We start from the raw sequence: 27,686 nt of genomic DNA, 5'->3' as shown, positions 1-27,686 counted from the left end.
AGAGAAGTAAGGTTGCAAGTAGGATTGATATAATGCACAGCATGATCAAAAATGCGAATGCCTAGCACTGTGCAAACCCAAACACACAGGTCCAGATGGATGCTGTAACTTTTCTTGTATTTCAAAGTACATCCACTTCTTGAATTGAGATATGCTTTTACAATAGAACATACTGAGCTAAAGTTAAGGATTGTACGCCTGTACCAGAGGTTCTGACATATGGAGTACCACAGGGTTCATCTATTTTTCAGTGAATTGTACATTTGTTAGGACCGTTATAAGACCACTGTATGATCTGTTGACCAATCTGGGAGTCATCATTCAGAATTATGATGATGACTCCGAGATTGTTTTCCAGATATCCGATACAACAATTACAATTTTAACATTAAAACATTGACTTTTCTTGTCTATTGCAGGGTGGATGTCATCCAATTTAGGCTGAAACAATCAAAACCTGAAGTATCTGTTATTCCACTTTCTTATGTCCTTCAGAAAGATCAACCCAGGTTTGAGGAACCTTCTGATTCCAGCTGCACAATTTAAGTTCTTTACCAAGTCAAATCGAAAGGTATGGTTATGAGATCTACCTATTACTACTTAATAATTCTAAGAAAAATAAATCAGACCATTGCTATTAGAAGTGGACTGTGCTACTCTAGCATGGGCTATCATAGGGGTGAAATTAGGCCACTGTAATTGTATATATGCAGGTTTATCCAAACAGTCCATGCAGCATTTGCAAATTCTTCAAAATGCAGGAGATTGCATGTTATCAAATAGTAGTCAACAAGAACATGTCTCTCTGGTTCTGAAATGGCTCCATTGTCTCCCCATTCAAGCTAGTGTAAAGAAGTTCCTTCTGCATCCGTTCAAGCCCTCTGGCATCTGTGGACCCTGACACTGGAGACTGGAAAAAAGGAAGGACGGACGTCCGGGTGACGTTTTCACAGTCATCTTTAATACAAGTTCAAAAGACACACTGGAACCACACTGAGCAGCATTCTGCCTTCCTCCTTTTATAGGCCTTTTCAATGATGCAACACTGTCATGCAATTTCAGGATACATATCCGATTGGTCCTTTTAGACAGAATAAAGCCTTCCTTATCTTTGATTGGGTGGCTTGTTTGTCACTCACGCAGCCCACTTTAGTAACTCTTGGCAAGCCCTGGCTGACTGACAATTAAACTGATAAGCTTATTTCAGGGCCAGCCGGACACAATTACACATACTTTAACTCCTGCAAACAATTCTTATCTGCTTTTCTATGTCCTGCCAACTTTAATTTGCAACTTCTACCATAGAAAACCCTGTGAGCTCATTTTGTTTTTTGGCAAATAAGCAGCTGATCTGTACTAATAGGTAACTTCCTTGCCTTTATCTGATTTGCCATCAATCGTATCTGCTTTTCCCCAGCCAGGTTTCAAATTTAATCTTCAGACTCTCTGATTTCACAGTGAGATGCAGCCAAGGACACATGCTCTTACAACACACTTTGTATTTGGCATCCATCTTAGAAAATATCTCAGTCTCTTCAGCCTCACTACCAAACGGTGAGTCAATATTTACTTTAAGCATAACTCATTTTCTATCCAGTTTCCAGAATATATTTTTGCATATTCAGGATGTGCGTGTACTACTGAGGCACCCTTCACGTCCTGGGTCATTTTGACCCTAAAAATATGCACCGCCACATATACTTTTTATCTTTAAAAAACACTACAATTCTAACTTCTGCAATACTGGAAGCATTAATCAGCTTATCATGTTATCTGTACTCAGTTTGAGGGAGTAGGGGTCTGGTACCCCATACACTAGCAATACATTTAAATGTTTAACCTTATTCACAAGACTCTCTATGGCACTACCCTTACTTACATGAGCCAGCGGTTTGCCCAGCATTGTTGCAAAAGATCAAAGGATCAACACTCAATTTCATGCTTGAAATTCCCAGATACAGTAGATTTAGGGCCTATGGAAGATCCAGCAGAGTTGTTGGCATTACCCTCTGAACAGCCAATCTTTGGACATCAGGGAGATACCAATTCTCTATAATGTCAGAAAGAGATTACAATCTCTACCGTCTGATTGATACACCACCTTTAATTTATATTATTTTATTGATGTACCTGGTCGAGTACAGAAACACCTTAGGGTCATAGCACCTGTTTGCATTTTTCAAAAGATATAAAAGTAGAAAATGCATCAAAAACATGTTCAATTGAGAACAAGAGGAAAATTGGAGCAGTGTTGATACAGGTAAAGGTATGCTCTATGGCAATATGCTTTCTCTTGGACCTAAATCTATTCTGTCAATCAGCCCCTTTGTGTGCCTTAACTGTAATACAATAACAATAACTGTAATACAATAACAAATAACACATGGAAGAAATGAGGGAAAGAGGAAGAGATGCAAGAGTTAAAAATAGGGAAAAGAAGAGAAAAGGCATAGAGAATGAAGTGTAAAAGGGAAGATGCATACAAAGAACAGAAGAAGAAGATGAGGGGAAGGAAGACATGAAGAATAGCAGAAAGATGGGGAAAAGGAAGGGATGAAGGAGGGATTGAAGGAAACATGGATACAAAGGAATGAGGTAGGAAAAAAGAAAAATGGGTTGAAGGGGAGATGGTGGGTTAGAGTAGGACATGTAGAAAGGAATATGGTAGCAACAGATAAATATGTGGTAGAAGCAGTGAAAGAAGGCGTGGAAAAATGAAAAGGTAGAAAGGAAAATGGAAGGAAGGAGGAATCTGAGCAGGGTGTGAAGGATTTTAGGATGTAAGAATAAAATATTTGAGGGAAGGACAGACAATATCTAAGTAGGATTGGAAGAATTAAACATAGTACGAAGGCGGGATGGAGGGAAAGATGTGTAACAGAAAAAGCAAAGAGGAAGGCAAGAAGGAATGGAAGCATGAGGATAATGGAATGGTTAAGTAAGAACCTTTCAGAAAGAGCAGGAGAAGCAGAGACAAGAAAATGAAAAAGGGAAGAAGCATACAAAATGGTTGAAAATAATGAGGTGAAGGAAGAAGGGAAGAATAGGAGAAAGATGGGATAAAGGAAGGCAATACGGAGATATTAATGGAAACATGGATAAGAAGGAATGAGGTAGTATAAAAAGAAAAATGGGTAAAGCTTAGATAAGGATATGTAGAAAGGAATTTGATAACAGTTAAAGCTGCAGAAGAAGGAGGGGAAGATGAAAACGTAAAATGGAAAAAGGGAAATGAAGGGAAGGAAGAATTTGATCAGGGTTAGAACAATTATAGAATGTAAGAAGGGAAGATGTGAGGGAAGGAAAGAAAAAATGTAAGCAGGATAGAAGAATTAATCGAAGCAATATGAACGATGGATGGAAAGATATGAAACAGAGTATGAGGGCAATAGAGAGGTAAAATAAGAACAAGAACATGATAGTGTGAGAGTTGGAGAGAGATGATGGTGGGAGAAGAAATGGCACAGACAATGATGAGTTTTTCTGTCCTATTTTTTTCCAGAGCATCCTTCTTTCCGTGCCTGATGAAGTGAGCTGAAGATAATGAAAGCTAGCAAGTAAATGACTTTCTTACCCTACGTTTTTCATATCACCCTTAGTCAATACAGCACATGCAAACTTCATAGCTGAAAAGAGTGGGAATGTATTGACTGTGAGAATAACTAATTAAGGCACAATTGAGTCTCATTACGAGGTCGTCAGTAACCCGCCAGTGCTACCGGCGGGTTACCGCCAACCTCTTAACACCGGCTCCGTCACCTAGCTTACTGGTGCTATCGGGACATTACAAGTTCAGGCAGACCGGGAAGCTAAGTGCCGGAAAATGTTAGTCCCCATTTCCGTTGAGTCCCATAGGACTCCATGGGAATGGGTTCACAGAAGCACCGGCATGGTTGCTAACAGTGTTGGTGCTTCCGTGATGGCTCTGCCTACTGTGGCCACTGCATCTGGCAGGGACAGACCTGTCGGGTGCAGCAGCCCCCAGCAGGCCGACTCATAGTGTGGCGGTCAGGAGACAAGGGTGGCAGTGGGCTTACCGGCACCCTTCTTTCCTGACTGCCACACTTGTAATGAGGCCCAATGTCTGATCAAACCATCTGCCATTGTATTGAAGATCTGCATTAAATGTATTGGTATGGTTTTCTCGCATTTTCTGATCTATAGTTACCCTTCATCACTGACATTGTAAAGTCAACAATGAGTGATTTTGTTCCAAAAAGTGTTAACTAATGAAAGTGTCTTTTGCCTTCTAACACTTTCCCTGTGGAGATTCATGTGCTCATGTAGATGCTGGCCAGTTTCCCCAACACAGTAGCCTCGCCTTGGGCATTCCATGTTCACAATCAGATGTCCACCATTGCAGGCTGCACATGTGAAACATCCCGCACTTTTCGAATCATACCTTGTGTCTGGTATCTTGATTTGTATCTGGACTGTAAATATGTGGACAGTTTATACACATTTTGTTTGTGCATGGCATGGTTCTATTTTCTGACACCTGGCTGACACAGCCCCATCCTCACCAGCCTCTTTGTGGTAGTGGTCTGTTGCCAGACTCATTCCAACCCATATCTTTCAAGAGCTTTTAAAGCCTTTCCCGACAAGCATTCCAGGGGCCTGTTAGTGCTCCTGTTCCATGTCAGATTCTGCCCCTTATTTGTCAGATGTAGAGAAACACACTCTGAATATTTAATTTGACCCCATTGTTTCACACCAGCCTTCACAAGTGAAAGTCTTAACACGTGACTGATTGCTCCTCCTCCCTACAGGCATTTTAGACACCCAAGCCCGACATGTGGATGACTATGTCAACACTGACCCCTTAATGGAATCCACCTGAAACATGTCTTGCCCTATTTCTGTCTGTTCAGCCTTTTAGAGGAAATAATGGAAATGTGACTAACTTCCTGATTAATTTTCGAAATTCTATTGTTCAACTGACTCTGTTTCCCATCCCCAGCGTAAACATCGATGGCAGGGTCAGCACCAGATCAGTCAATACGGACAGAAAAGTGTCTCTGCCTAAAAAGTACTGGCCTTCAACAGGTTTGCACATGGTATGACTGACACTACCCCATCGCTTCATGACTTTCGGAGAACATCTCAACAGTGTTTCTTTCACACCCCTGATTAAACATAGATTGCAGTGTGCCACTTCGAGCATCCAGATTGCGATGTGGGGTAAAGTACCTTGTGACGTTCACAGCTGCAAATCAGAACCATAGGCCCAAACAGATGAGGGATTCCAGAGGTGAATGTGTGAACTGACCAGTGTTCCAAGTACTTCCTTCTTTTTGCACATCATGGAGGAATATGAAGATTATTAATGCTGTTGAAAAATGGCTTTGTTAACCTTATTAAGGTATCATCATATTATCTTTTCATGGTTCACCACCTTATGGCAGTGAGATAATGAGTACGCAAGGTGAGAAGGGAAACTGTAATAAAGGAGAGATTTAAAACAGAGGCAACGATGGAGGTGAAAGACTGAAGTGATGTCAGAAGAATGAGGTGAGATTAAAAAAGGAGCAAAAAAATGGAGAGACCACAAAGAGAATGCGATCTTAGCGGAAGAGCGCACTATTTCGCCTAGATCTAGTCCATATATGCTAAAGAATTATCTACTTCTAGAGCCAATAATGTGGCATGTGTCTGCATATGTGTAATAAATACTCTACATGTTGGGGTGATTTTAAGGTATATGCATTCAAAATGTTTTAAAGCAGAATCATTTACCCACTGTGATTTTAAGTTATGTGTCATAGACAGTTGTACTATAAGCAAATGCATGATGCAGATTTTGCCTATAATGAGACTTGTTTCCTAATGAAGTGACCTCTTGTCAATTTGTTTCTTTTGTCCACTTTGTCTTCTCCCAGAAATTCACTGTCTCCAGAGCTCTAGTTCTCTCTAGACTGGACTACTGCAACAGCCTCTATCTACATCTACCTGCCTCTACTCTCAGCCCTCGAGAACTCATGCAAAACAGGACTGCAAGACTTGTCCGTGGCCTCAAAGTCAAGCCCAGGGATCGTATCTCTCCAGGACTGAAATCTCTGCACTGGCTGCGAGGATTAAGTTTAAAACCCTCTGCATTGTCCACAAGGCCTTCTGGGGCCTGAGGCCTCAGTACCTTCAACTCGCTCTTCCTAAATATCTTCCTTCTCAAGCTCTTCGCTTATCCGCCTCCAACTCCCTCAGGGTCAGTCGCTTCTCCAAGTAACGCGTTGGTGGTAGATCTCTTTCTTCAGCTGGGGTCTCCATCTGGAACAGCCTACATGCCTCCCGTAAACTTGAGGAGAACCATCTCTGTTTCCGGAAGCACCTCAAGACCTTCCTCTTTGCCGCTGCTTTCTCTCCTCCTCTCCCCTGCTGAACTCCTGGCTAAACCTGAAACTGTACTGGTCACCTGGCTACCCTCTGATCTCGGGCCCAGGTCCCTTCCCCACCAGTTGCACACCTGCACTGCCCCCCTGGAAACCCTTGCACTCGGGGGCTATTTCTGTATCCATACAGTCCCCTACCAGCACTTGACACTTGATGTCTGCACTTACCCTTGCACCTGCCACCAGCTGGCCACACTTTTTACTTATTGTTTTTATTTATGTTTTACTGTTGATCCTTTGTACTGCACTGCCCCCTCCCTCTTCCCCCCTCACTTTTCCCCTCACCCTTCCTCTGCACTTGCCAATCTCAATGTCACCTGGCCTAGTAAGATCATTGTCACTGTCTTTGCTCTGTTCCTCCTCCCGTGGCTCATCTCGCCTTGAAACACTTGTGTATGGGCGCGTTATAAATGCCATATCATATCATATCACGGAGGTACACTAGATGGAAATTGCACTGCCATTGTCCAAAGGTTTACTAAGATAATTACATGCTTACATATGGGAAATGTGTTAATGCTCATCTATGCATTGGAATATGAAGTGGTTATGGCATTGGCATTTCAAATGAAGAACAGTCATGGATGCTTGGCTCAAATAGCACATCTGCCAATGACTTTTTGAATTACACTCGAGTTTTTTTTTTTTTAGTTTAAATTTCAGAACTACAGAAATACAATGCACACACTTCCTTAAAGAAACGTTCACTAAAGCTCTCATGGTAACGTTGAAAATTCATTATGGGCACAGAGAATATATATCTTTAAGATTATGAGTTGGGATTAGGGTCACAACAACTCCCTTAACTCGTACTTTTCATATTGCATTACTCTAATAGTGTTTGAGTATTTGGCCTATTCTGATGGACTGTGCCACCCAAGTCTAAGGATTTTCCCCGAGCCAAGCCTACCATGACGTGTAACGATGTGTTAATGCTCATCTACTCTTCTCCAGACTTTATGGTCACAACACTAGCAGAGAAGTTGTGAGAGAGATTGCCTCTGATGATGAGAAGCCATGGGAGTTGGTTTCATCTTTCACCCCTTCCAGCTCCAATTGAAATTGACTTTTTTGTATTGTATTTTGTTGATTTTGTTTTCAAATTTGCAAACAACAACAAGAGAAACAACACAGAAATAATGCATATAGAACGTAGGATTGGAACTATCCTTATGGCTTGGATGGCCAAGCAGATGTTTCTGTTAGTTCAGGAACTTCACTTGTGGGTCGTTCTGAGGTACAGTGCAAATGGTGCAGTCCAACACATTTTTGTTTTTTACCAATTACTGATAATTAGAGTGTTGGTTGCAAAAGTGGTGAGATCGATCGCCTCTGATTAACTATTTTATTGGCTTTTTTCGGAATTTGACTTCCTCCTTCTGACATTCTATCTCTTAGGGTGTCCCAGAAATGTGTTCTCACCGGGCAGAACCAGAACATGTGCAGCATATCCGTCTTCTCCATTGTGCAGCGCGGGCAGCTTCGGGTTTGCTTGCTTCCCATGGTAGACATTCTCTTGGGCATGAGGTATGCTCTGTGTATGAGATAACGCTCCATTTGCCTAAATCTCGCGTTCCTGGAGTCTTTCTTTACATACCGGAGGGCTCTGCGCCATTCCTCATCTGTGAAGGTTTTTTGGAGTTCCTCCTCCCATCTGGCATGCTTCTGCAGCTCCCTCGCGTTGTTGCTGCCAAGGAGCTGTTCATAGAGTCTGGATACTGTATGTCCTCTTTCCGACACATCATACCACGCGTCCAGCTCTCCCTCGGTGTCTTCCCCCTCGGGTAAGGTCTTCCACCTCTTCTTGATCGTCTGGACCATGCTGTTATACAATATACATTGGCCTCTATGAATGTCCTGCTCTTCCATCAGCGTCTGAAAGTCCACCCAATGTCCATCTCGCTATAAATCCCCGATCTGGGCCACTCTCTTATCTTCCCACTGTGCACGATATGTTGCTAGAGTCTCTGTGTGGGCGTCGACTAATCTCATGAGGGGAATTTGCCTGGCGCAGGGGTATCATGTCCCTTGAGTTTTCCATGCCCTCCTCCATAGGGTCAGGCCCAATTTGACCATACTGGAAAGTGGTTTGGTCAAGGATTTGTCTATCCATAAGAGCTCCCTCAGGTAGTATTGTCGTATTGCCGGATGAAAAAGCAGTAAGTCTATGGATGTATCTTCTCCCATCCACCTTACCACAAATGGAGTTATTCCGCCAGGTAATAATGTTCAAAATCAGCAGCCTAATCCCTCCGGATTCTTAATACCTTTGTAATGTGTTCAGAGATATTTTGTTCCACCCCTCGCCCCACAGGGATTCCCTTGCCATTGTGTTCAGTTGTTTGAAAAAGGATCCGGGAATGTTGTGTGGGATATTAGGATAGTAGATGGGGCAGTACTGTAATTTTCAATAGGGCCGCTCTCCCTATCATCCCCAGTGGGAGTGTCCTCCAGAATATCATCACTTTCCCTATTTTATTTAAGGCCACCTTTGTGTTAGCTTTATGCATCTCTATGGTGTTGTGATGTATGTCCACTCCTAAATAGCGAAAAAAGGTGTTTCCATGTGCAACCTAGGTTGGGCTGCTGGTCAGGGGTAGCCCATCACAAATCCGCTAGGGGGAACAGCAAGTACTTATTAATAGTGATTCCCAACAGTCTAGCAAATGCACCCAAGGCTTCTAGCAGGTCCGGCAAGTGTACCAACGGGTTCTCAACATAGAGGAGCATGTCGTCGGCGTATATCGAAATTTGGTGTGCAGCCCCGTCTATTTCTATTCCAGCGTCCTTGTACTCCGCCCTGAGGAAGCCATGAATGGTTCCAGGGCCAGTATATATAGCATTGGGGATAGTGGGCATCCTTTCTTTGTGCACTGCAAAGTTAATACCCCTCCGAGATGTGTCTGCCCGTCTTGACCCTTGCCCTGGGATCCCTGTATAGGAGCCTTATCCAGCATAGGAATCCCTCTTCTATCCCAAAATGGGCGCGTGCACTCAGCAGCCAGTTCCAATTTATGGAATCAAAAGCTTTTATAGCATCCAGTGTCGCCACCTTGCATTCTCCCTGTATCTGATTCGTACTGTCTACTATATGTTGGAGTCTATGCAGATTCCACGTTGTGTTCCTCCCCAGTACATATCCCGTTTGATCTGGATGCACCAATGTAGGTATGACTCGTTTTGGGTTGCTGTTTGGATTTTGGAGTCCAGATTTATCAGGGAGATTGGTCTGTAGGAGCCGCACTGGAGAGGTGGTTTCCCTGGTTTTAAAACTGGTATTATTACGGATTCCAACATGCTGTCCTCTCTCACATGTTTCCTCATACATATCTAGCAATCCTGGGGCCAGGTTGTCTTTTTATTTCTTATCAGATTGACTGGGTAACCCATCGGGTCCCGGGCACTTGCCTGTTGGGAGATAGGCTATTACGGCCGTTAGTTCTTCTACTGTGAGGAGTGCTTCCGATGTCTGTGCTTGCTCCTCCATTAGCTTGGAAAGGTTAATCTACACCAGGGCATCGACTATGTCCTCTGCCTCTGCTTCCTGGTTCCGGGAGTACAGCCCTTCATAGAATCATGAAAATACATTATTTATACCTTCATGGATCCTCATTTCCGTCCCCTGCTCACCTTTAATTGTGTTTATTGAGTCATGTCTGCTTTACTGCATAGTTAGCCAGGCTCGAAGCCTGCTGAGCTTATCCCTTTCCACGTTTAGGCTCTGTATATACTTCCCATAGTCCAGTCTCCCCAATTTCTCCCAAATGGCAATGCACCGCAACCTCATAGTAGTGAGTTCCCCCGGTTCTTCCCCAGTCGCACCCGCCCGTGTTGCTACTCGTTCTATCTCCCTTTCTATTTCCCCTAACTCTGCCAAAATGCTTCTCCTGAGTCCTCCTGGCTTCCCTATCTCTGCTCTCCTGACCACCACTTTGAAGGCTTCCCAGACCAATACTGTGCTGTCCACGCATATTGTGGTCAAAATAGTCATCAATCGTGTCTCGGATATGCTCTTGGAAATCCCTGTCCTTTAATGCCTCTGCCCTCAGTCGCTATGTGGGTATGGGGACCACCCTGTATGTGTATGCCCATGTTGCTACCAGCGGGGTGTCGTCGGATAGCGTTCGTGCTTTGATGTGTATCCCCGTCGATTCCCCCAGAGTCTCTCTGCCCATGAGTAGGTAATCTATTCGGGAGTATGTTCCGTGTGGAGCGCTGTAGTGTGTGTATGCCCTGGTGTCTGCATGTACCTTCCTCCAGACGTCTTCCAGTTCCAGCTGGTCCAGAATCTTCTACAGAGCCCTGGCCGGCGATGCTGGCTTTCTTTACTTAGTGTAAAATCTATCCAACTGGGGGTTCACTGTGCCGTTGAAGTCTACTGCCCAGATAAATGACTCTTCCCTGTATGGACCCAGCCAAGGTGTGATTGTCCTGAAGAAATCTGTCGCTTCGTGGTTGGGGGTGTACGTGTTTATTAGGCACACCTCTTTGTTCTCCAACATTCCGTGTACAATTACCATTCTGCCTTCCAAGTCTCTCTCCTGTTTTATGAGCAGGAAGGGTACTCCTGGGGCAATCCGCATCAGCACTTATCTGGTGTAATCATAATACGTTGAGCTGTACATTTGTCCTTCCCATTTTCTGGCTATCTTGGTTTGCTTTTCTTGTAGTATTGCGATTTGAACTGTCATCCTATTCAGCCAGGCATGCACCATTCACCTCTTAACTTAGGCAATCAGTCCCCTGACATTCCAGGTAGCTATGATGACTTTTTTCTGGCCCATTTGTTTACTGTGCCCTGTGGCCCGCCTGTTCCCGTGGGCCCATGTACTATTTTGTGCCTGGTGATGGGCTCTCTCCTTTGCTGATCTCCTCCCTCTGGGGTGGTTCTGACCTTCCCCTCCATGTTGATTCTTGTATGCATGGATTCTGTGCAGATCCACTGCCTTGATGTACTTTCCTGACTTCCCTTGTTAGGGTGTGTCTCTGTTAGTCCACCACTTGCACCTCATCCATCTCCATGTTGCTTGGTGCTTCCTCCTTCACTCGTGCCTTCTCCCAGCCAACCGAACCAAATACTAACTATAACTGTTTAAAGATTGTAAATTCGATATATAGGTACTGTGCCCTTGTGACGACTCTTAAGTTAAATATGCAGGATGAAAGAGTAAATAAAGGTTTTGTGTGAACTGGCATCGACCACTCTTAACACTCCAGCTCATCCACTAGAGTTGGAAAATAATAGCAGTCAAGAAGGTTGTGATGGGAAGGTGAGTCGCGCTCAAGTTGCAAAAAGAGTCATTCAATGACCAGTAAGTATTGTCCCAATATGAATGTTTCCACAAGAGTTTCATCATTGAAGATATTTATTCAGAAAGTTGCACAGCCGACACGTGTTTCGACCAACGGGTCGTTCTCAAGGCTGTATTAGTCCCATATTACAAATAGTGAAAAGACATTCTTACCCATAGATAGAATACATCATCCAATTGTGTGCACAATAAAACAAATTACCATCAACAGAATAAAGTTAGAAAAATGAGTGAAAAATAGATAACATACGTCAGCAAAAAATATTACGAGGGTGAGCATCAATAATAATCAAAAAACACATACCACATTTCTATTGCAGAAGGGAGGATTCAAGCAAGTGATGAACAGCGTTGGTAGATCAACAAAATAGGAGCCAATGGAAAATAAGAAAGCCAAAGTAGATAATGAAAATTAACAAGCCCAAGGCAGTTATTGAGTTACTCGCAAATGCATCCTGAATCACTTAACAGTGTATGATCTTCACCTTTAAAATCATACATATAATTACAGAATATATATTTTAGGTTCGGCAAATGGCCAACACTGTGTCCGACTAAGTTTGCCACCTAAATCATCCGATCCATTGTGCAGTGAAATGGGGATAGCAAGAGAGATGCTGATTGCCAGTTAATATAAGTTACTGGGTATATTATCCAGGTACATCCGTTTCGCTGGAGTTTGAAATCAAAGTTTCACTGTAATTGTATATTCCTAAAAGTGCACCACTTCCTTAATGTGCAAAATTAAGGTGATGTCAAAAGATGTCATCTTACCCTAATGCTTGTACCTGTGCAACCAATTACTGAAACAACGGGGGAAGAAGGGCAATAAGCCATAATGTGCAGAATTTGGTTTACCAGTGTAAACGATGGTAATGCACACTGAACACATACCTGAAAGTGGATGCTTATCCGTGTTCCACAAGAAAATTGTAGTTGAGATCCGCGTAAGTGCGTGAATATCAAATCGTGAGTTTGCGAGATATAACCCTGTATGATTTCAGCCTGACATCATTGGCTGGCAGGAAAAATATTCCTAAAGCAAAAATGAAAGATACACTCAACTTGTAAGGAAGACACTGACATGTATCACAACTAAAGGCTGGAAAATTGGCCCGACATGTGATGAATACTGTAGCAGTAAAGCAATAGCAAATCCCTGGTGTAAATTTAAGTAGAACAACAAATGTGATAAATGTACTGCTGGGCGCAGTGAAATGGCCTGCAATATACTGAGTTATGGATTTAACACACCATAAACTGAATCAATTGACCAGATATAGTTAACTAGTTGACACAAAATCAAGGTGATATATGATGGCAAGCAGACTGCACATATAATTGCATACACAACATAGCATGACTTACAATTAATGAAATTGTTGATTTTGACAACTGTTCCAAAAGCATCAGTAAAGGATCGGCAATTATCATGCAAATCTGAACATTGATTACAATTTCCACATTTAAAAAAGCCATTGGCTGTTTTGAGCCAGTTACCATGTGAACCAGTATCTGTAGTAACTATTAATTATGGACTGATATTTTGTTTAATATTAGGTGCTCTAATAAACGTAAATTTAGGCTTTTCAGATAGAAATGGTGCTAGGACTTTATGAAGTCGAAGAATATGCTAATGTTTCTGGACCAGTTTATACAGGGTTGAGGAGTCCTTAGAAAAGCGTGTAATAATAGAAATGTGTGATGGCGTTTCCTTGGGTAATCTCTCATGTACCAAGAGATCACTCTGATTTTTGTCGAAAATTTGGATGACGCTCTGTCGATGGAATTTAAACTTTAACCTCTATTACAAAAACATTGTTTTAGAATGTGACATTCTTTAGGGTAGTCCGTAGTCAAACTGCAATTCCTCCTTGCTCGGTGGAATTCACCACACGGAATGTTATTAATAGTAGCCCTTCGATGACTACACTGAGCAGAGAGTACAGAATTAACCTCTGTAGGTTTACGGAAAGTTCTGGTCTGAATAGTATTGTTCTGTATAAAGATGTGCAAATCCAAAAACTCAATTGCTACAGGGCTGGAAGTCCCAGTGAGCTTAATGCCAAATGAATTATTGTTAGTATGATCTAGGAAGATTTGAAAAGATTCCTGTGATAATTTCCAAATGATCAAACTACCATCAATAAATTGTCACCACATGATCAAATTATGGCCAAATGATTCATGATTCAGAACATGTGTTTCTTCATACTGTGACATGAAGAGATTAGCAAGCAAGGGTGCAAGTTTATCACCCATCGCAACTCCCTTCTGTTGTACATAGTATTCCTTATGAAATATAAAGACATTATCACAGAGTGCAAATCTCAAAAAAACGTTTCAGCATTTTAACAAGCATTCTGTCGTCTGTGGCTGGCTCCGAGGTCTGAAGACTGGTGTTGGGCCTGGGGCTTAAATACTCTTGACTTGGTCACTGGATACCAGCATATCTCCTTCAAAACTGTTCTTCTTGCCATACAAGGGATGCTGCAGAGTCTCCAATGTTGCATGGCCAGGTTCTTTTTGGGACAATCTACATAACATGATGCTGCATATGTACGAATACTTTGTCACTTTTGTTTAGCATAATTTACTATGTCATAAACATTCACACATAAACACTTCTTCCCGCCATTATCTCAACACTTAACTCCATAAAATTATATATTATCTGTTCCAGTATTTGTCATTAAAAAACCCTTGTTTTCCTAGTACTCTTTGTAGTGCTGAATCTTTTTTAGTCTCCATTAGCTTGTGATTGACAGGAACAGCTGCTGAGTTACCTCGTGCTCTCTACCAGCCTGCCTGTAGTCTATTTATTTATTTATTTGCATTTTTATATTAAGCACAGTCTGAAATCACTGTGTACTTTCAGCAAAGCTAGTTACAATGTAACAGTTTTACAAATATATCAATCTACAGAGTTGTATGCACTTACATTTCAATCCTGACTATCTTTATTTAGTGACTGGCCACGCCTCTTTGGGATTATATTTGCATGAAAAAATCTTTCTCAGTGCTATAGTGCTTAGAAATCTTGCCTCATTGTAAAGCGCTTGAAGGGTGCAGGAAGGCACTAGCCAAAGGTGCTAACTCCTCCCCAACATTCCCCCTTTTGTTACTTCTACAGTAACAAACTCAACCCCGCCCCAGAAATATTAGTTTGGGTTTTGTTGTTTGTTGTATGGCAAGGTGTTTTAGATCCCCCAATTGATACCATCATCTTTGCATTATTAGGGACTATAAGAACACATAATTGGTGACCTCATTGGCAAGTGCAGAAGAGAACCAAGAAGAACATGATCACAGGAACAGTATTTTTACTGCTACCTCCAGCCAGGACAAGACCCAATCAAAGGCAAGCGATAGCCATCGGTGTTCTGAACTCCACCTTCTTTCTTCATTTGAACACCTGGATTGTGCACCGCCTTGATGACGTGGGATAGTGGCCCATTCTCAGCATCCTCCGGGGGGATAGAAGTGCAGCAGCTGCTTGTACCCCTGGAGCCAAAAAAGATGAAAAAGAAAGTCTCAGCTGATCTAAAAAGTCAATACTTGTCAGATATTCCTCTGAGCAGTGCGGAACAGTCTTTTGAGGCAGTATGAGCTTTTCTTTCTTCCCTGCCGTTGAAATCATCCTTGTTCTGGCAGCATACCAAATTATTTTGTGATCTGCAAGCTTCTTTCTGTTTCCTTAGGTGCTAGTGTTTCTGTTGACACCTTGACAGGCATTTCTTCTCCCTTCAGGTGTTCTTTCAGGATTACTAGTATCACTGAGTGCAGGGCGGCCAGTGAACATTTGCCCCTCCAAGATGGTAGGAGTTGCAGGTAGGCTTGTCAGCCACAAACCCGGTAGTAATCCATCACTGCTGCTGTACCTTTTGTCATACCAGGGATCACAAGAGTGTGTGTTTGCACTGTGTGTTTGCGCCACCAAGAACTGTTACTTCATTACTAAAACAAATTTCAAAATGTTGGGCCCTATCCATTCACACTGGTTTCTTCATTGTTGCAATCCTTGTCAGCCTTGTGATGTGTTGAGACCATACTGCGCACACATAGTCTCTATTTGGGATATTGTTTCTCCGCTGTACTTGATCAGCTCATCTGCCAGGCACATCACGGTGTTGCCCTGCCATTTGTCATTGTCAGGCACATCACTGTGTTGCCCTGCCATTTGTCATTGTCATTTTAGCAACCTCCCAAGGAGAAATATGGTCCTTGTAGACTCTGGCAATGTTTTGTGGTGCCATTGCATTACGCTGGATCTAGATCAATGCTTCTCAACTGCACATTATGTGCCTGGAATGTGCCCTTTATCCCTTGTAGTGCAAGATGTACCCAGCATTGTGCCTCTGTAATTGGGACTGGATGTGGACCTAAAAACTTTAGGAACCCCTGATGTGTGTGGAATAAGTGCACACATGTAACAGCATTCTTTTATTATATTCCTTCCTGCAATGCACATATCAGAGTACTATCTATTCAATGTTTCTAAATGCTGGATGTCAGAAATAGTGTCAAAACCCAACACCTTATATAAATCATATGTTATTCATACTTCCTGTTTCATTTGTCTAAGAAAACTTGTAGGGGTGCCAGCCATAAGTGAGACATTTTGTATTTCCTTTTTTATCGACATATTTGCATTTTTTTTCCAACTATCCACCCATCCGCTCCTTTATACGGCCACCCCATATAACAAACATCCCTTCATCCACTCCAACAACCAGAACCAGTATAATACAAAACAAAATAGTTCTACTACATTTCTAGACTAAATAACATCTTTATTCATCATTATCCCTACATAACAGAGAGGTCGGTCAGCCATCTTTGCTTATTCCTGGAGAGTAGAAAAAAAGTTATTAAGAAGGAGAGAGAAAGAGAGAGAGAGAGCGAGAGAGAGAGTGAGAGAGAGGGAGACAGAGTGATGGAGAGAAAGAGAAGGAGGAAGAGGGAAAGGGAGAGAGAGAGGGGGGAGAGAGATAGAGGGAGGGAGAGAGAGGTAGATAGAAGGAGAGGGAGAAAAAAAACCTCGCCAAATTGCTGTTGTCTCCTTCCTTGAGGCCCTTGGAACCCCTGCCCTGAAGGTGATGACCCATAATTAAATCTCATCCCAGGCCTGTTCCTGCATTCCCTTGTGAAATGCCACAGCACTGTGATGTTCCCAATCCTCCTCCCTGAGGCCCTATCCTCCCCAAAGCCTCTTGTTCTTGCTCCTCAAAATACTCCTTTTCCTCTTGGTGCTCTTTCATACTGCCACTGTGGGTTGGGGTACTGTCCCCCCACACCATTGTCCCTGTCCTCCTTCACCTCATAGTGCCGCAATATCTCCTGTCCTTTCCCCCTGAGCTGGTGCCTTAACTGGTGCTTGAACTACAAGCTTATTCTGTTTCTTTTCCACTAGTTTTGCCTCATCAATTTGCTGCTTCTGGGCTGTCTCCGTGTCCCGCTCCTTGATTCTCTTACAATTGTGGACTATTATACTTTGTATCACTGCCCACCCTTTGGCTTCAATTCCCACAAATGTATCTAGTGCTTTCTGGACCTCTTTTGGTAGTCCCCTCTTTACAATAAAATAGAAAAATTGTACTGGCTTGACTCTCCACATTTCCTGTTACTTAAGAATAAACATAACTGGGTCCTCATCATCACCCATTGTGCACTGCATTAAAGAACGTAAGTCATGGGTGTCTGTGTAAATCCTTCGCAGGGCATCCTTGCCCTTACCACATCAAAGGCTTCTTCATCAGGTTCATCATCTGCAGGACTTAGCGCAGCCCTTGCCATTTGTCCCCAGCCTGGTCCACAACCTTGGTGCCCAATAAACTTTTAAAGTCTGTTTTTTTCAAATTCATAGATCCATTTACTAGCTCCATCTATAAACTGGGGGAGAGCTTTAGTCAAATTATTTTTGTCCTTTTGAGACCATGGCATATACTGTGTTATCCCTACTTCATTATGTATTAGAGGTATTGCATATCTGTTTTGTTTTATACCACTTTAGTATTCTTGATCTTGTACTACCATGATTAAATCTGGTCTATTTCTTTATCTGTCCTTCCCCACTGCCTCTTGTGGCAGGGAAGGTTTTCTCACTGCCTCCTCTCCTTGATCTCTTTCTTGCACTGCCTCTTCATTATTTCTACCACCTTGTTCTCCCCTCCATTATCCCTTGCATGTTCTACTTCTTGTCCCAGGACCGCCCATACCCTCTGCCCATCAACTTTTTTTAACACAAACATTTCTTATTGCTCCAGTCTTGTGTATTCAAAATGACTATATTGCCTCCTGATGATAAGTATTATTATCAAGGAGGCAGACTATATTACCATGGGGAGAAAACATTTGGTCACCCCCAACTGTTATCATGTACTCAAATCTAATCCAACCAAAAGAATTGTAGCAAATTTAGGTGATCTAAAACAGGAATCGTATGCTAAAGATTTTCGGACAGATGATGAAAAAAGATTCCTTACCATTTCTGTACCGACCATGCCCACATTGTACTTTCTCCTGAAAATACATAAGCCTTTTGAACAACTTCCCGAAATTAGACCCATTATGAGTGGTATCAATTGGACAAACCAAGCATCATGATGAGACTTTGAAACCATTTGTACTCAAGATTACATCTTATATTAGAGCGAGTACTCATGTACTCCAGTCTTTAAAGACTGTTAAATGGGAATCCGACTTTTTGCTGGCTACTATTGATGTGGTCTCTTTGTATACCAGCATAGATCATGAGTTGGCGGTGAAGGCTATTGACTATACCTTTCGCAATTTCTCAGCTTCATATTTACAACATGTTAATATGCTGAAACGTTTTGTTGAGATTTGCACTCTGTGATAATGTGTTTATATTTAACAATGAATACTATGTACAACTGATGGGAGTTGCGATGGGTGCTAAATTTGCACCCCTGCTTGCTAATCTCTTCATGTCACAGTATGAAGAAAAACATGTTCTGAATCATGAATCATTTGGCCATAATTTGATCATGGGGCAACGCTTTATTGATGATATTTTGATAATTTGGAAAGGATCACAGAAATCTTTTCAAATCTTTCTAGATCATACTAACAATAATTCATTTGGCATTAAACTCACTGGGCGTTTGAACACTGTAGAAATAGATTTTTTAGATTTGCACATCTTTATCGAGTACAATACTATTCAGATCATAACTTTCCGTAAACCTACAGAGGTTAATTCTGTACTCTCTGCCCAGAGTAGCCATCGAAGGGCTACTATTAATAACATTTCTAGTTGTGAATTCCACCGAACAAGGAGGAATTGCAGTTTGACTATGGACTACACTAAAGAATGTGACAATCTAAAACAATGGTTTTTGAATAGAGGTTACATTTTAAATACCATCAACAAAGTGTCATCTAAATTTGTTGACAAAAATCAGAGTGATCTCTTGGTACATGAGAGGTTACCCAAGGAAACACCATCACAAACTTCTATTATTACATGCTTTTCTAAGGACTCCTCAACCCTATATAAACTGGTCCAGAGACATTGGCATATTCTCGACTTGATAAAGACCTATTACCATTTCTATCTGAAAAGCCTAAATTTACGTTTATCAGAGCACCTAATATTAAATAAAAAATCAGTCCTTCATTTCTTGATGCTACAGATACTGGTTCACATGGTAACTGGCTCGAAACAGCCAATGGCTTTTTTTAAATGTAGAAATTGTAATCAATGTTCATATGCGCATGATAATTGCCAATTCTTTACTGATGCTTTTGGAAGAGTTGTCAAAATCAACAATTGCATTAATTGTAAGTCATGCTATGTTGTGTATGCATTTATATGTGTGTTTGGAAAGTTACACATTGGGAGTACCATTCTCCAACTGAGAAATAGAATTAGAGAACATTTAGCGAGTCTTAGGATGCCTGAAGCTAAGTCGCCCTTAGCCTTACATTGGCAATTAGAACATCAGTTGAGTAATAAATCAGACATTAGATTTATTGGTCTTATGAAAGCCAGAAAGGGCAAAAGAGGTGGTAACATTCAACTCCAATTGAGACAGATGGAGTCCAAACTTTTTTTGTTTTTAGATGCACTGTGAGGGGCCTGAACAGTGATCACGAAATGCATGTGTTCCTATAAACCAACACCGTTGTTGGTTATGATCATTCAGCTGACTAGTCTGCTTGCCATCATATATCACCTTGATTTTGTGTAAACTGGTTAACTATATCTGGTCAATTGATTCAGTTTATGGTTGTTTAAATACTTAACCCAATATATTGCAGGCCATTTCACTGCGCCCAGTAGTACATGTATCACATTTGTTGTTCTACTTACATTTACACCTGGGATTTGCTATTGCTTTACTTCTACAGTATGCATCACATGTTGGGCCAATTATCCAGCCTTTATTTACGATACATGTCAGTGTCTTCCTTACAAGTTGAGTGTATCTATCTATCCTTGACCTCCAGACAGTATTGCAATATTTAAAAATACCTTAGTTAAGGACAGATATCTCTGGTAGACTTATTGGACCCCCTCCTACAGTCACTCTTTATTGATTCTGTTGTAATTAATGGTGACATATCTTTATATATACACCTTTTGTGTGTCCTGTCTTTGCCACCAGATCCCTGGTATTTAACTAATATAGTAAGACCTTCCTATGTCCTTCTGTCTAGTTGTTTAATTTGGGACATGGGCTATTTGAATTTTCTTGCCCATCACAATCATAAAAAGGTGTCTCCTCAGTTGTTTATCTTTAACGTGCTTCACAGGGATTTGACCCCTTTACTCGTTGCTTCACTGATTTTCGGGTAAGTACAGTTCTGTTCATGGCTGTGCTTTTCTAATGTATTAATGCACCTTTAAGTATTTTCATGTAAGTTAACGTGGGTAATTGCTATCAAAATGGCGAGGGCAAGGCAGCTGGAACCCCGGCCGAGAATCGAAAGATTCTTGGCCGGGTAATGCCTCCGCGAGGGCCAATCTGAATGGCTCTTTCATTCTGATTGTGCCCTCATCGGGTACTTAAATTTTTTATTGCCCTTCTTCCCTTCTTCCCCTGTTTTTTCAGTAATTGGCTGCACAGGAACAAGTATTAGGGTAAGTTCACATCTTTTGACATCACCTTAATTTTGAACATTAAGGAAATGGTGCATTTTTAGGAATATACCATTACGGTGAAAATTGATTTCAAACTCGAGCGAAATTGATGTATCTGAATAATAAAACCCGGTAACTTAAATTAACTGGCAATCAACACCTCTCTTGGTATCCCCTTTTCACTTCGCAATGGATCGGGTGATTTTGGTGGCAAACTTAGTCGGATACGGTGTTGGTCGTTTGGCTGAATCTAAAATATATATTCTGTACTTATATGTATGATTTTAAAGGTTAATGACATACCTTGTTAAGTGATTCAGGATGCATTTATGAGTAACTCAATAACTGCGTTGGGCTTGTTAATTTTCATTATCTACTTTGTCTTTCTTATTTTCCATTTGCTCCTATTTTGTTTGATCTACCGACGCTGTTCATCACTTGCTTGAATCTTCCCTCCTGCAATCAAAATGTGGTATGTGTTTTTTGATCATTATTGATGCTCACCCTCGTAATATTGTTTGGTGATGTATGTAAGCAATTTTTTCACTCATTTTTCTAACATTATTCTCTTGATGGTAATTTGTTTTATTTTGCACACAATTGGATGATGTATTCTATATATGGGTAATTATGTCTTTTCACTATTTGTAATATGGGACTAATACAGCTTTGAGAACGACCCACTGGTCGAAACACGTGTCGGCTCTCCAACTTTCTGAATAAATATCTTCAATGATGAAACTCTAACTTGTGGAAACATTTATATTGGGACACTACTTACTGGTCATTGAATGACTGTTTTTGCAACTTGAGCGCAACTCACCTTCCCATCAAAACTATTTTGATAACTATACCTGTTAACATACGCACAGCCACGCTCCACCTGCTTGGGTCCGCCACTGTCTTTGTGCCACCATCCTTTCCGTGGGTGCGCTCGTTGCATTGCAATGCCTCAGAACTGGCATCTTGAGTTCTGTTACTCCGTGGGGTTCCTTTCGTGGCATCTGGTGGCCAGCCCTCGGAGTTTGCAGGCTCCCTCTTATCAAACTGCTGGTTCATGTCTCTTCAATTTGGTTCATCCATCCTTATCACTCTCTGTACCTCATTGGGGTACATTCCTGTTGTTCTGCTCATTCCCAGCTCTGAGTTGTGGGATCTCCTGCTGATCCATCAACATGTGGGCACCGGCCGTGGTTTCAAAGATGTATGGTCTTCCATTGTGTAGCACCTTCAATTTGGCAGGGTACAGCAGCATGAATTGTACATTGGCGGCCCTGAGGCATTCCTTTGTCAGCCACAATTCTGCCCTTTGCTTTTGCACCAGCGCTGTATAGTCCGGGTAGATAGTTATTTTGGCAGCGTTCGTCATTATCACCCCTCCCTCCCTTGAGAATGCCAAGATCTTTTCCCGATCTTTGAAGTTCATAATCTTTGCAATCGTGGGTTTTGGGAGTGCCCCTGGGTGGGCTTTCCTGGGCAGAGCTTTATGTGACCTCTCCACCACAAAGCCTTGGAATAGGTTCCCTGCCCCCACTTCTTGGAGCAGAAGATCCTCTATGTAGTTCATGGGGTCACTGCCTTTCTCCCCTTCTGGCAGCCCCACAATGTGCATGTTTTTACATCAGGCTCTCCCTTCTTTATATTCTGCCCTATGTTTTAGGGTGTGTATGCAGTCTATCGCCTCCTCCATTTGGGATTGGGTGGTCGTAATGTTTGAGTGTTGCTTTTCACCTGCTGTTCCGCTGTGTTCACCCTCTCCGCCAGGTTCCTTACATCTTGCCTGAGGAGCTCCACATCTACGATCACTGCATCCATGTTGTACTCCAGTGATGTTTTTAGAGCCGCTATGGCTTCGAGTATGGGGCCCTCCTCCTGTCCCTTCTCTGACTGTTTGGTGTTGGATGTGCTTGTGCCGGCTTCTGGCTTCTCGGGCTGGAGCGCGTCTTTCTTCCAAGCAAATGCATCCATACAGATTTTTCTTACTTTTCCACCTTTCTGATTCTCCGGCTTGCCTGCGCCAGTGGTTCTTGTGCATTTGTGTCAGGCCCCAGCTTCCTCCCCTTGCACTGACTCTGTTGTTACTTGCCAGTGGCTTGACAGCCTCCACCCCTGTTTGCTGTGTCTGCCTTTCTCCCCCTGGCTATTGGTGGGGGTTCGCAAAGTGTCCTGGGTATCGGCCTCAGCCAGTGGTGGGCCGTTCCTCTGCTTGTTTCCTGGGTAGCACTCATCTCTCCCTCAACATTTCATCATGGGCATTGGCTTACACCCACTATTGATCTGTTCGGGGCTGTGGAGCCCTGCGAGTTTTTGTGGTGCACCCCCGTCCAGCCTGGGAAGATAGGTCACTTCAGCATGCAGTTCCGCTGTTATTTCAAATGGGTTGTGCTCTCCCACGTCTGAGGCGTGCTATTCACCAGTACCGACTGATATGTGTTCGACAGTCAGTTTGGGCGGTCCATTCACCGGCTCTACTGGTAGCTGCTATGGATATTGGCGATATGCCTCAGTGTCAGGGGGTCCTCTTTCTGTGTTGCTTCTTTCTCCCCCTTGCTTTACCTGGCGGTGCTGGGAGCAGTCTTATGCCTGTCCCGCTTCGATCATTTCGCCCCTTCATCAGGTGTTGGTCTCTTATGCCCCTGCTTCTTTTGCGGGTTGTGGCTGCCAGCTGCTATTTATTGCCGTGTTGGTGTCCCCCGCTCTGGGTACTGATGCTGACTTGGGCCTATTGGCTAGCGTAATCTGGTGCCTGGAGGAGCTACTGGCAGGCCGTGTGGGTTCCTGGCTGTATGGCTCTTCCCTCCAACGTCTGGGGTGTTGTCCCTATACAATTGTTGCTTCCGCGTCTCACTGATCTGTTGGCCTGCAATGAGGCGGCAGTCAGTGGCAATTTAACCTCCTGCATCGCAGCTTATTGTGTCACCCACCTCACATTTCTCCTCCTTTTGCTGCTGCCTCTGGCATCTGTAGTGTCTATTTCCTGTAGGTTTTCCCTCTGTGGGCCCTTCCATGGGCTGTTTGGGCTCCCCCTCTTGCCTCAGGATATTGTCTGTACCTCCTTGGGTGTTATGCCCTGAGTCACTCCGGCTGAGTGCTCTGTCCTGGCTCAGGCAGCAGGTGTCTCCCTTCTCGTTATCCCCACCTCTTCTTCGTTTAGGCGGTACCTTCGCTGTGAGTGTCACTGCTGTTTCGGGCCCATGTAGTGCATTGAACGTGCCCCGTGGGAGTTGCTGGAGGGCTGCGTGGGTGCTCGACTCGATCCAGCAGGTCTGTGTCCAGGATTCCCTCGGGCGCCTCGTTGCTTGATTGAGGAGTGCCTTTGCTTCTTGACTGGGGTGGAGCCCCTGGGGTGTGACCAGCGCACGTACGTTACCAGGGTCTCTGGGCTCGGGGCTCTGCGCATCGCACCCAGCTCCTTCTATTTTGTTCTCCTTGTTCCTCAGCTCCACCTCCACTGTGTCGCCCACCCAGTGGGCCCTTGTGGCAGCACTCTTGTCCACATGCCCGGTCAGCTTACTCCCCGGATCTCCTCGGCCTTGGCTCACTTCACGTGATGGTCCGTTGCAGCCGTGGCCTTGCAGGCAAGGGGGCCGTTCCCACTGTTGGAGCTCCTCTCTTCCTGGCTGTGTGCCTTCGCTCTCCCTAGTGGCTGTCACGCAACTCCGCTAAGGCACCACTTCAATGAGGCCGAGTCACGCCCGCCATTTTGTGGAATTTAGAGATGCAAAAACCAAAATGCAAGATTTAAGAAATAATTATTCATTTATTGAAATTGAATTGATGGTGTTTTGCGAATAAAGTAGATTGGTAGGTTGGAGTAAAATGTGATATAGAGGGTTTGGAGCTGCAACATATTATTTTCTTGAAATGTATTGTTTTGAAATGTGCAAAGAGTAAAGCTGAGTATTGACAGTCAAGTGTCACGAGTCAAAATGCAGGATATTAATCCGCTTACACATCTCTGCAAACAGTTGCTGAAACACGCTCCCAAGCTTCAACAGTATAGTGCGGAATGAGCTAAAGGCACGGCAGATAAGATGTTCATGCCATGGCCACAAGGGGGATCACTATCAAAAGCAGTTTTGCAGCATATGATGACATGTTTGCATACAGCATACACATTAAAAGTTAGACAAAAGGTTAGCAAGTTTAGAGCTCTGGAAAATGTACCAGGAGGAAAGAGAAGAGCCACCTCCTGAAGACTGGATACTTAATATATGCAAAGAGGGGGGTGAGGAGTCTTCTACTCCCCCCCATGCCTGAAATAAACAACAATAGCAAAAAAGATTAAGGACTGTACACATTAAGAGAACATAAAGCAGCGACAGGGTACATCAGTCCGGTATATGAGTTACCTGCACAAAGCAGCAATGAGAATACAGAAAAAAATCCAGAGAGAGATGTGATCTTTAAAGTCCAAAGGGACAAAGAAAGACAGGACAAGGAGAGAGGTGATCAACCAAGTATATCCTTAGATATAGGAAGAGAAATAAAGAGATGGAAAGGAGAAAAGGATAAGGCTGATGGGTGGAGAACGAATGGACGGGTGGTCAGATTTTCCTCAAATGTTGATGGTAAGAGTATTGAGGGCGTGAGGCAAAGGGAAGATCGAGATGAGAGACACAAAAAGGATAGATAGCTAGAGGACCAATTGAAAGAAGATGGGGCAAGAAGAAAGGATCGAGAAAGACGGGAACAGTTGTATCAAGATGAACAACTGAAAAAGCAGGAAAGGGCAGAGGAGCAAAGAAAATATGACAACAGACAGAGGGCTATCGAAGAACGGGAAAGACAAGAAAGAAAGAGAGAGGAAGAGGAGAATCAGAAATTAAGGGATAAAAGAATACAAAGATAGAGAGACGAGGAAATACGAAGGGCACATGACAGAAGAGATATGAAAAGAAAACAGGGTGAGAGAAGAAGCAAGGAAACAAAGAGATTTTTATGAAGAAATAGAACGAAAGAGGAGGCAGAGAGCACGCGATTTTGAATGTGAAGAAAAATAATTAATGGATCCTAATCCAATAGTGGCATGGGAGGACATAGAAAAATTCTTCCCAGCAAATGAACCAATAGCAGATCCGTCTAGAGCAAATCTAGAGGATGAGTTTGACTCTAGAAGCATTGGGGACGCAATCGATAAAGTTTATCATTATATGAAGACTGAAAAAGAACTGCAGGGAAAGGGTGAAAATGATCGACTTGAGAATACGCAGCTGTATGAAAAAGAGTGAGGGTCATGAAGTTTTGAGCATAAAGAGCTGTCTTTGCATAGACTAACTAACATGTAACTGCTCTCAGATTGTACCCTTCTCCTGTAACTGGGTGCTGCTACTATGTTGTTACTATCTATGTTAATATCACCTGTAACGGTATACTGTATCACCCCTTCTGCAACCTGTAACTTCTGCAACCTGTAACCTCCTTTCTGTAACTTGTAACTTCCTCCTAAACATGCGCCCGCAAGCCTCTGGGCAAGGTGCGCAATATAAATAAATAAATACAAATACAAATACAAACTCCGAATAGAGATGAAGAAGAGAGAAGCCACACAAGTTGTGGACAGGATATGTCAGACAAGGGCAGAGAAACCTTCCGTGGGGGGGGGGTTAGATAACACATGTGGTCCTGAAGGATGTTCTCTAATGAACAAGGAAGTAAGATGGTCGGATGAAAACAAGCCTATATCTCGGGCATCAGAATCTCTGACACGGCTCGATCAACCTAGAGGGTGATCCCATGGTGAGAGGGGGGATTTGCCACATTATGTGAGCAGGTTAAGGTCGCTGCCAGGAAGAAGGAGGTGCCGAACCATTGTCCCTGCTATGGACAGTCAGACAATGGGAGACAAATGTGAATTGGATATTATGCAGAAACAGATAATAGCCAGCATCAATCAGATGAACTCCATCTGAACAAAAAATGTTGGTACTACGAAATGTAATGTTTTCATTGTGGAAGGAGAACATGCCAACGTCGCGCAAAAAAGCACAAACAGCCTTGTTCACATTGCGCCGGGGGAATCTATACCTGTATTTTAGCACATATTATGCCAAGGGCTGCCAGAGCCAGTGCAGAAGCAGCTCAAGAAATTGGTTGGCATGGAAGCAAAGCCATGGTGAGAAATTCAGCTGTCCACTGTGCATTAATGAAGACTGTTGCAAGAGAAGAATCGAAAGAAAGACGATGTTAGGAAAGGTGAAGAGGCTAAATTAGTGCAGAAAACAATATCAAATTATGCCATGGAAGGGACGATGTTGACTTGCAGAGAAGGGTCAATTTTGCGGCAAGCAGCAGGCATACCGCAGGTGAATAACCAAAGGCAGTATGATCAAGGTAATAATGGATTCGTACCACAAGGAAGGGGAAACCTCCAGAATAATCAGGGAAACTTACAGAATAATCAAAGTGGGTTTTAAAACACGCAGATTGATAGTCAAGGCATGCAGGAAAGGCAAAATAGGAAACCTCCTGTATGTTGGACATGTGGCATGTCAGGGCACCTTGCATGCATGTGTAGAAGTCAAGGGTTCATGCAAAATGGGCAGTTCTCAAGAGGTGGGACCCCATACCTGCCTGAATACACTCAACAGACTAGAGATGGGTTTGTTCAAAATCAGACAGTGCAGCAAACACAAGCGCCGAGAGTACAGCAAGATTTACAAACGCAGCAGACAATAATGAATCCGCCACAAGGGCAGTCTCAGAATTCACCCATGCAGATACAGCAAGGCACAAGCTTGGGACAACTGATGACTCCTAGGATAGGTGGTGTCATTCTCGGTGGAGGGAATCCTTTCACAGGTACGGAAATGAGAATATACCCACAAAAGGACAGCTCACTGTGAAACTTGATGTGTTTGATACTATCTGTGATGCCCA

This window comes from Ambystoma mexicanum, chromosome 6p (genome assembly GCF_040938575.1).
Source record: "Ambystoma mexicanum isolate Mex_15411 chromosome 6p, UKY_AmexF1_1, whole genome shotgun sequence".
Classification (NCBI taxonomy): domain Eukaryota; kingdom Metazoa; phylum Chordata; class Amphibia; order Caudata; family Ambystomatidae; genus Ambystoma; species Ambystoma mexicanum.
Note: the sequence above shows the minus strand (reverse complement) of the source record.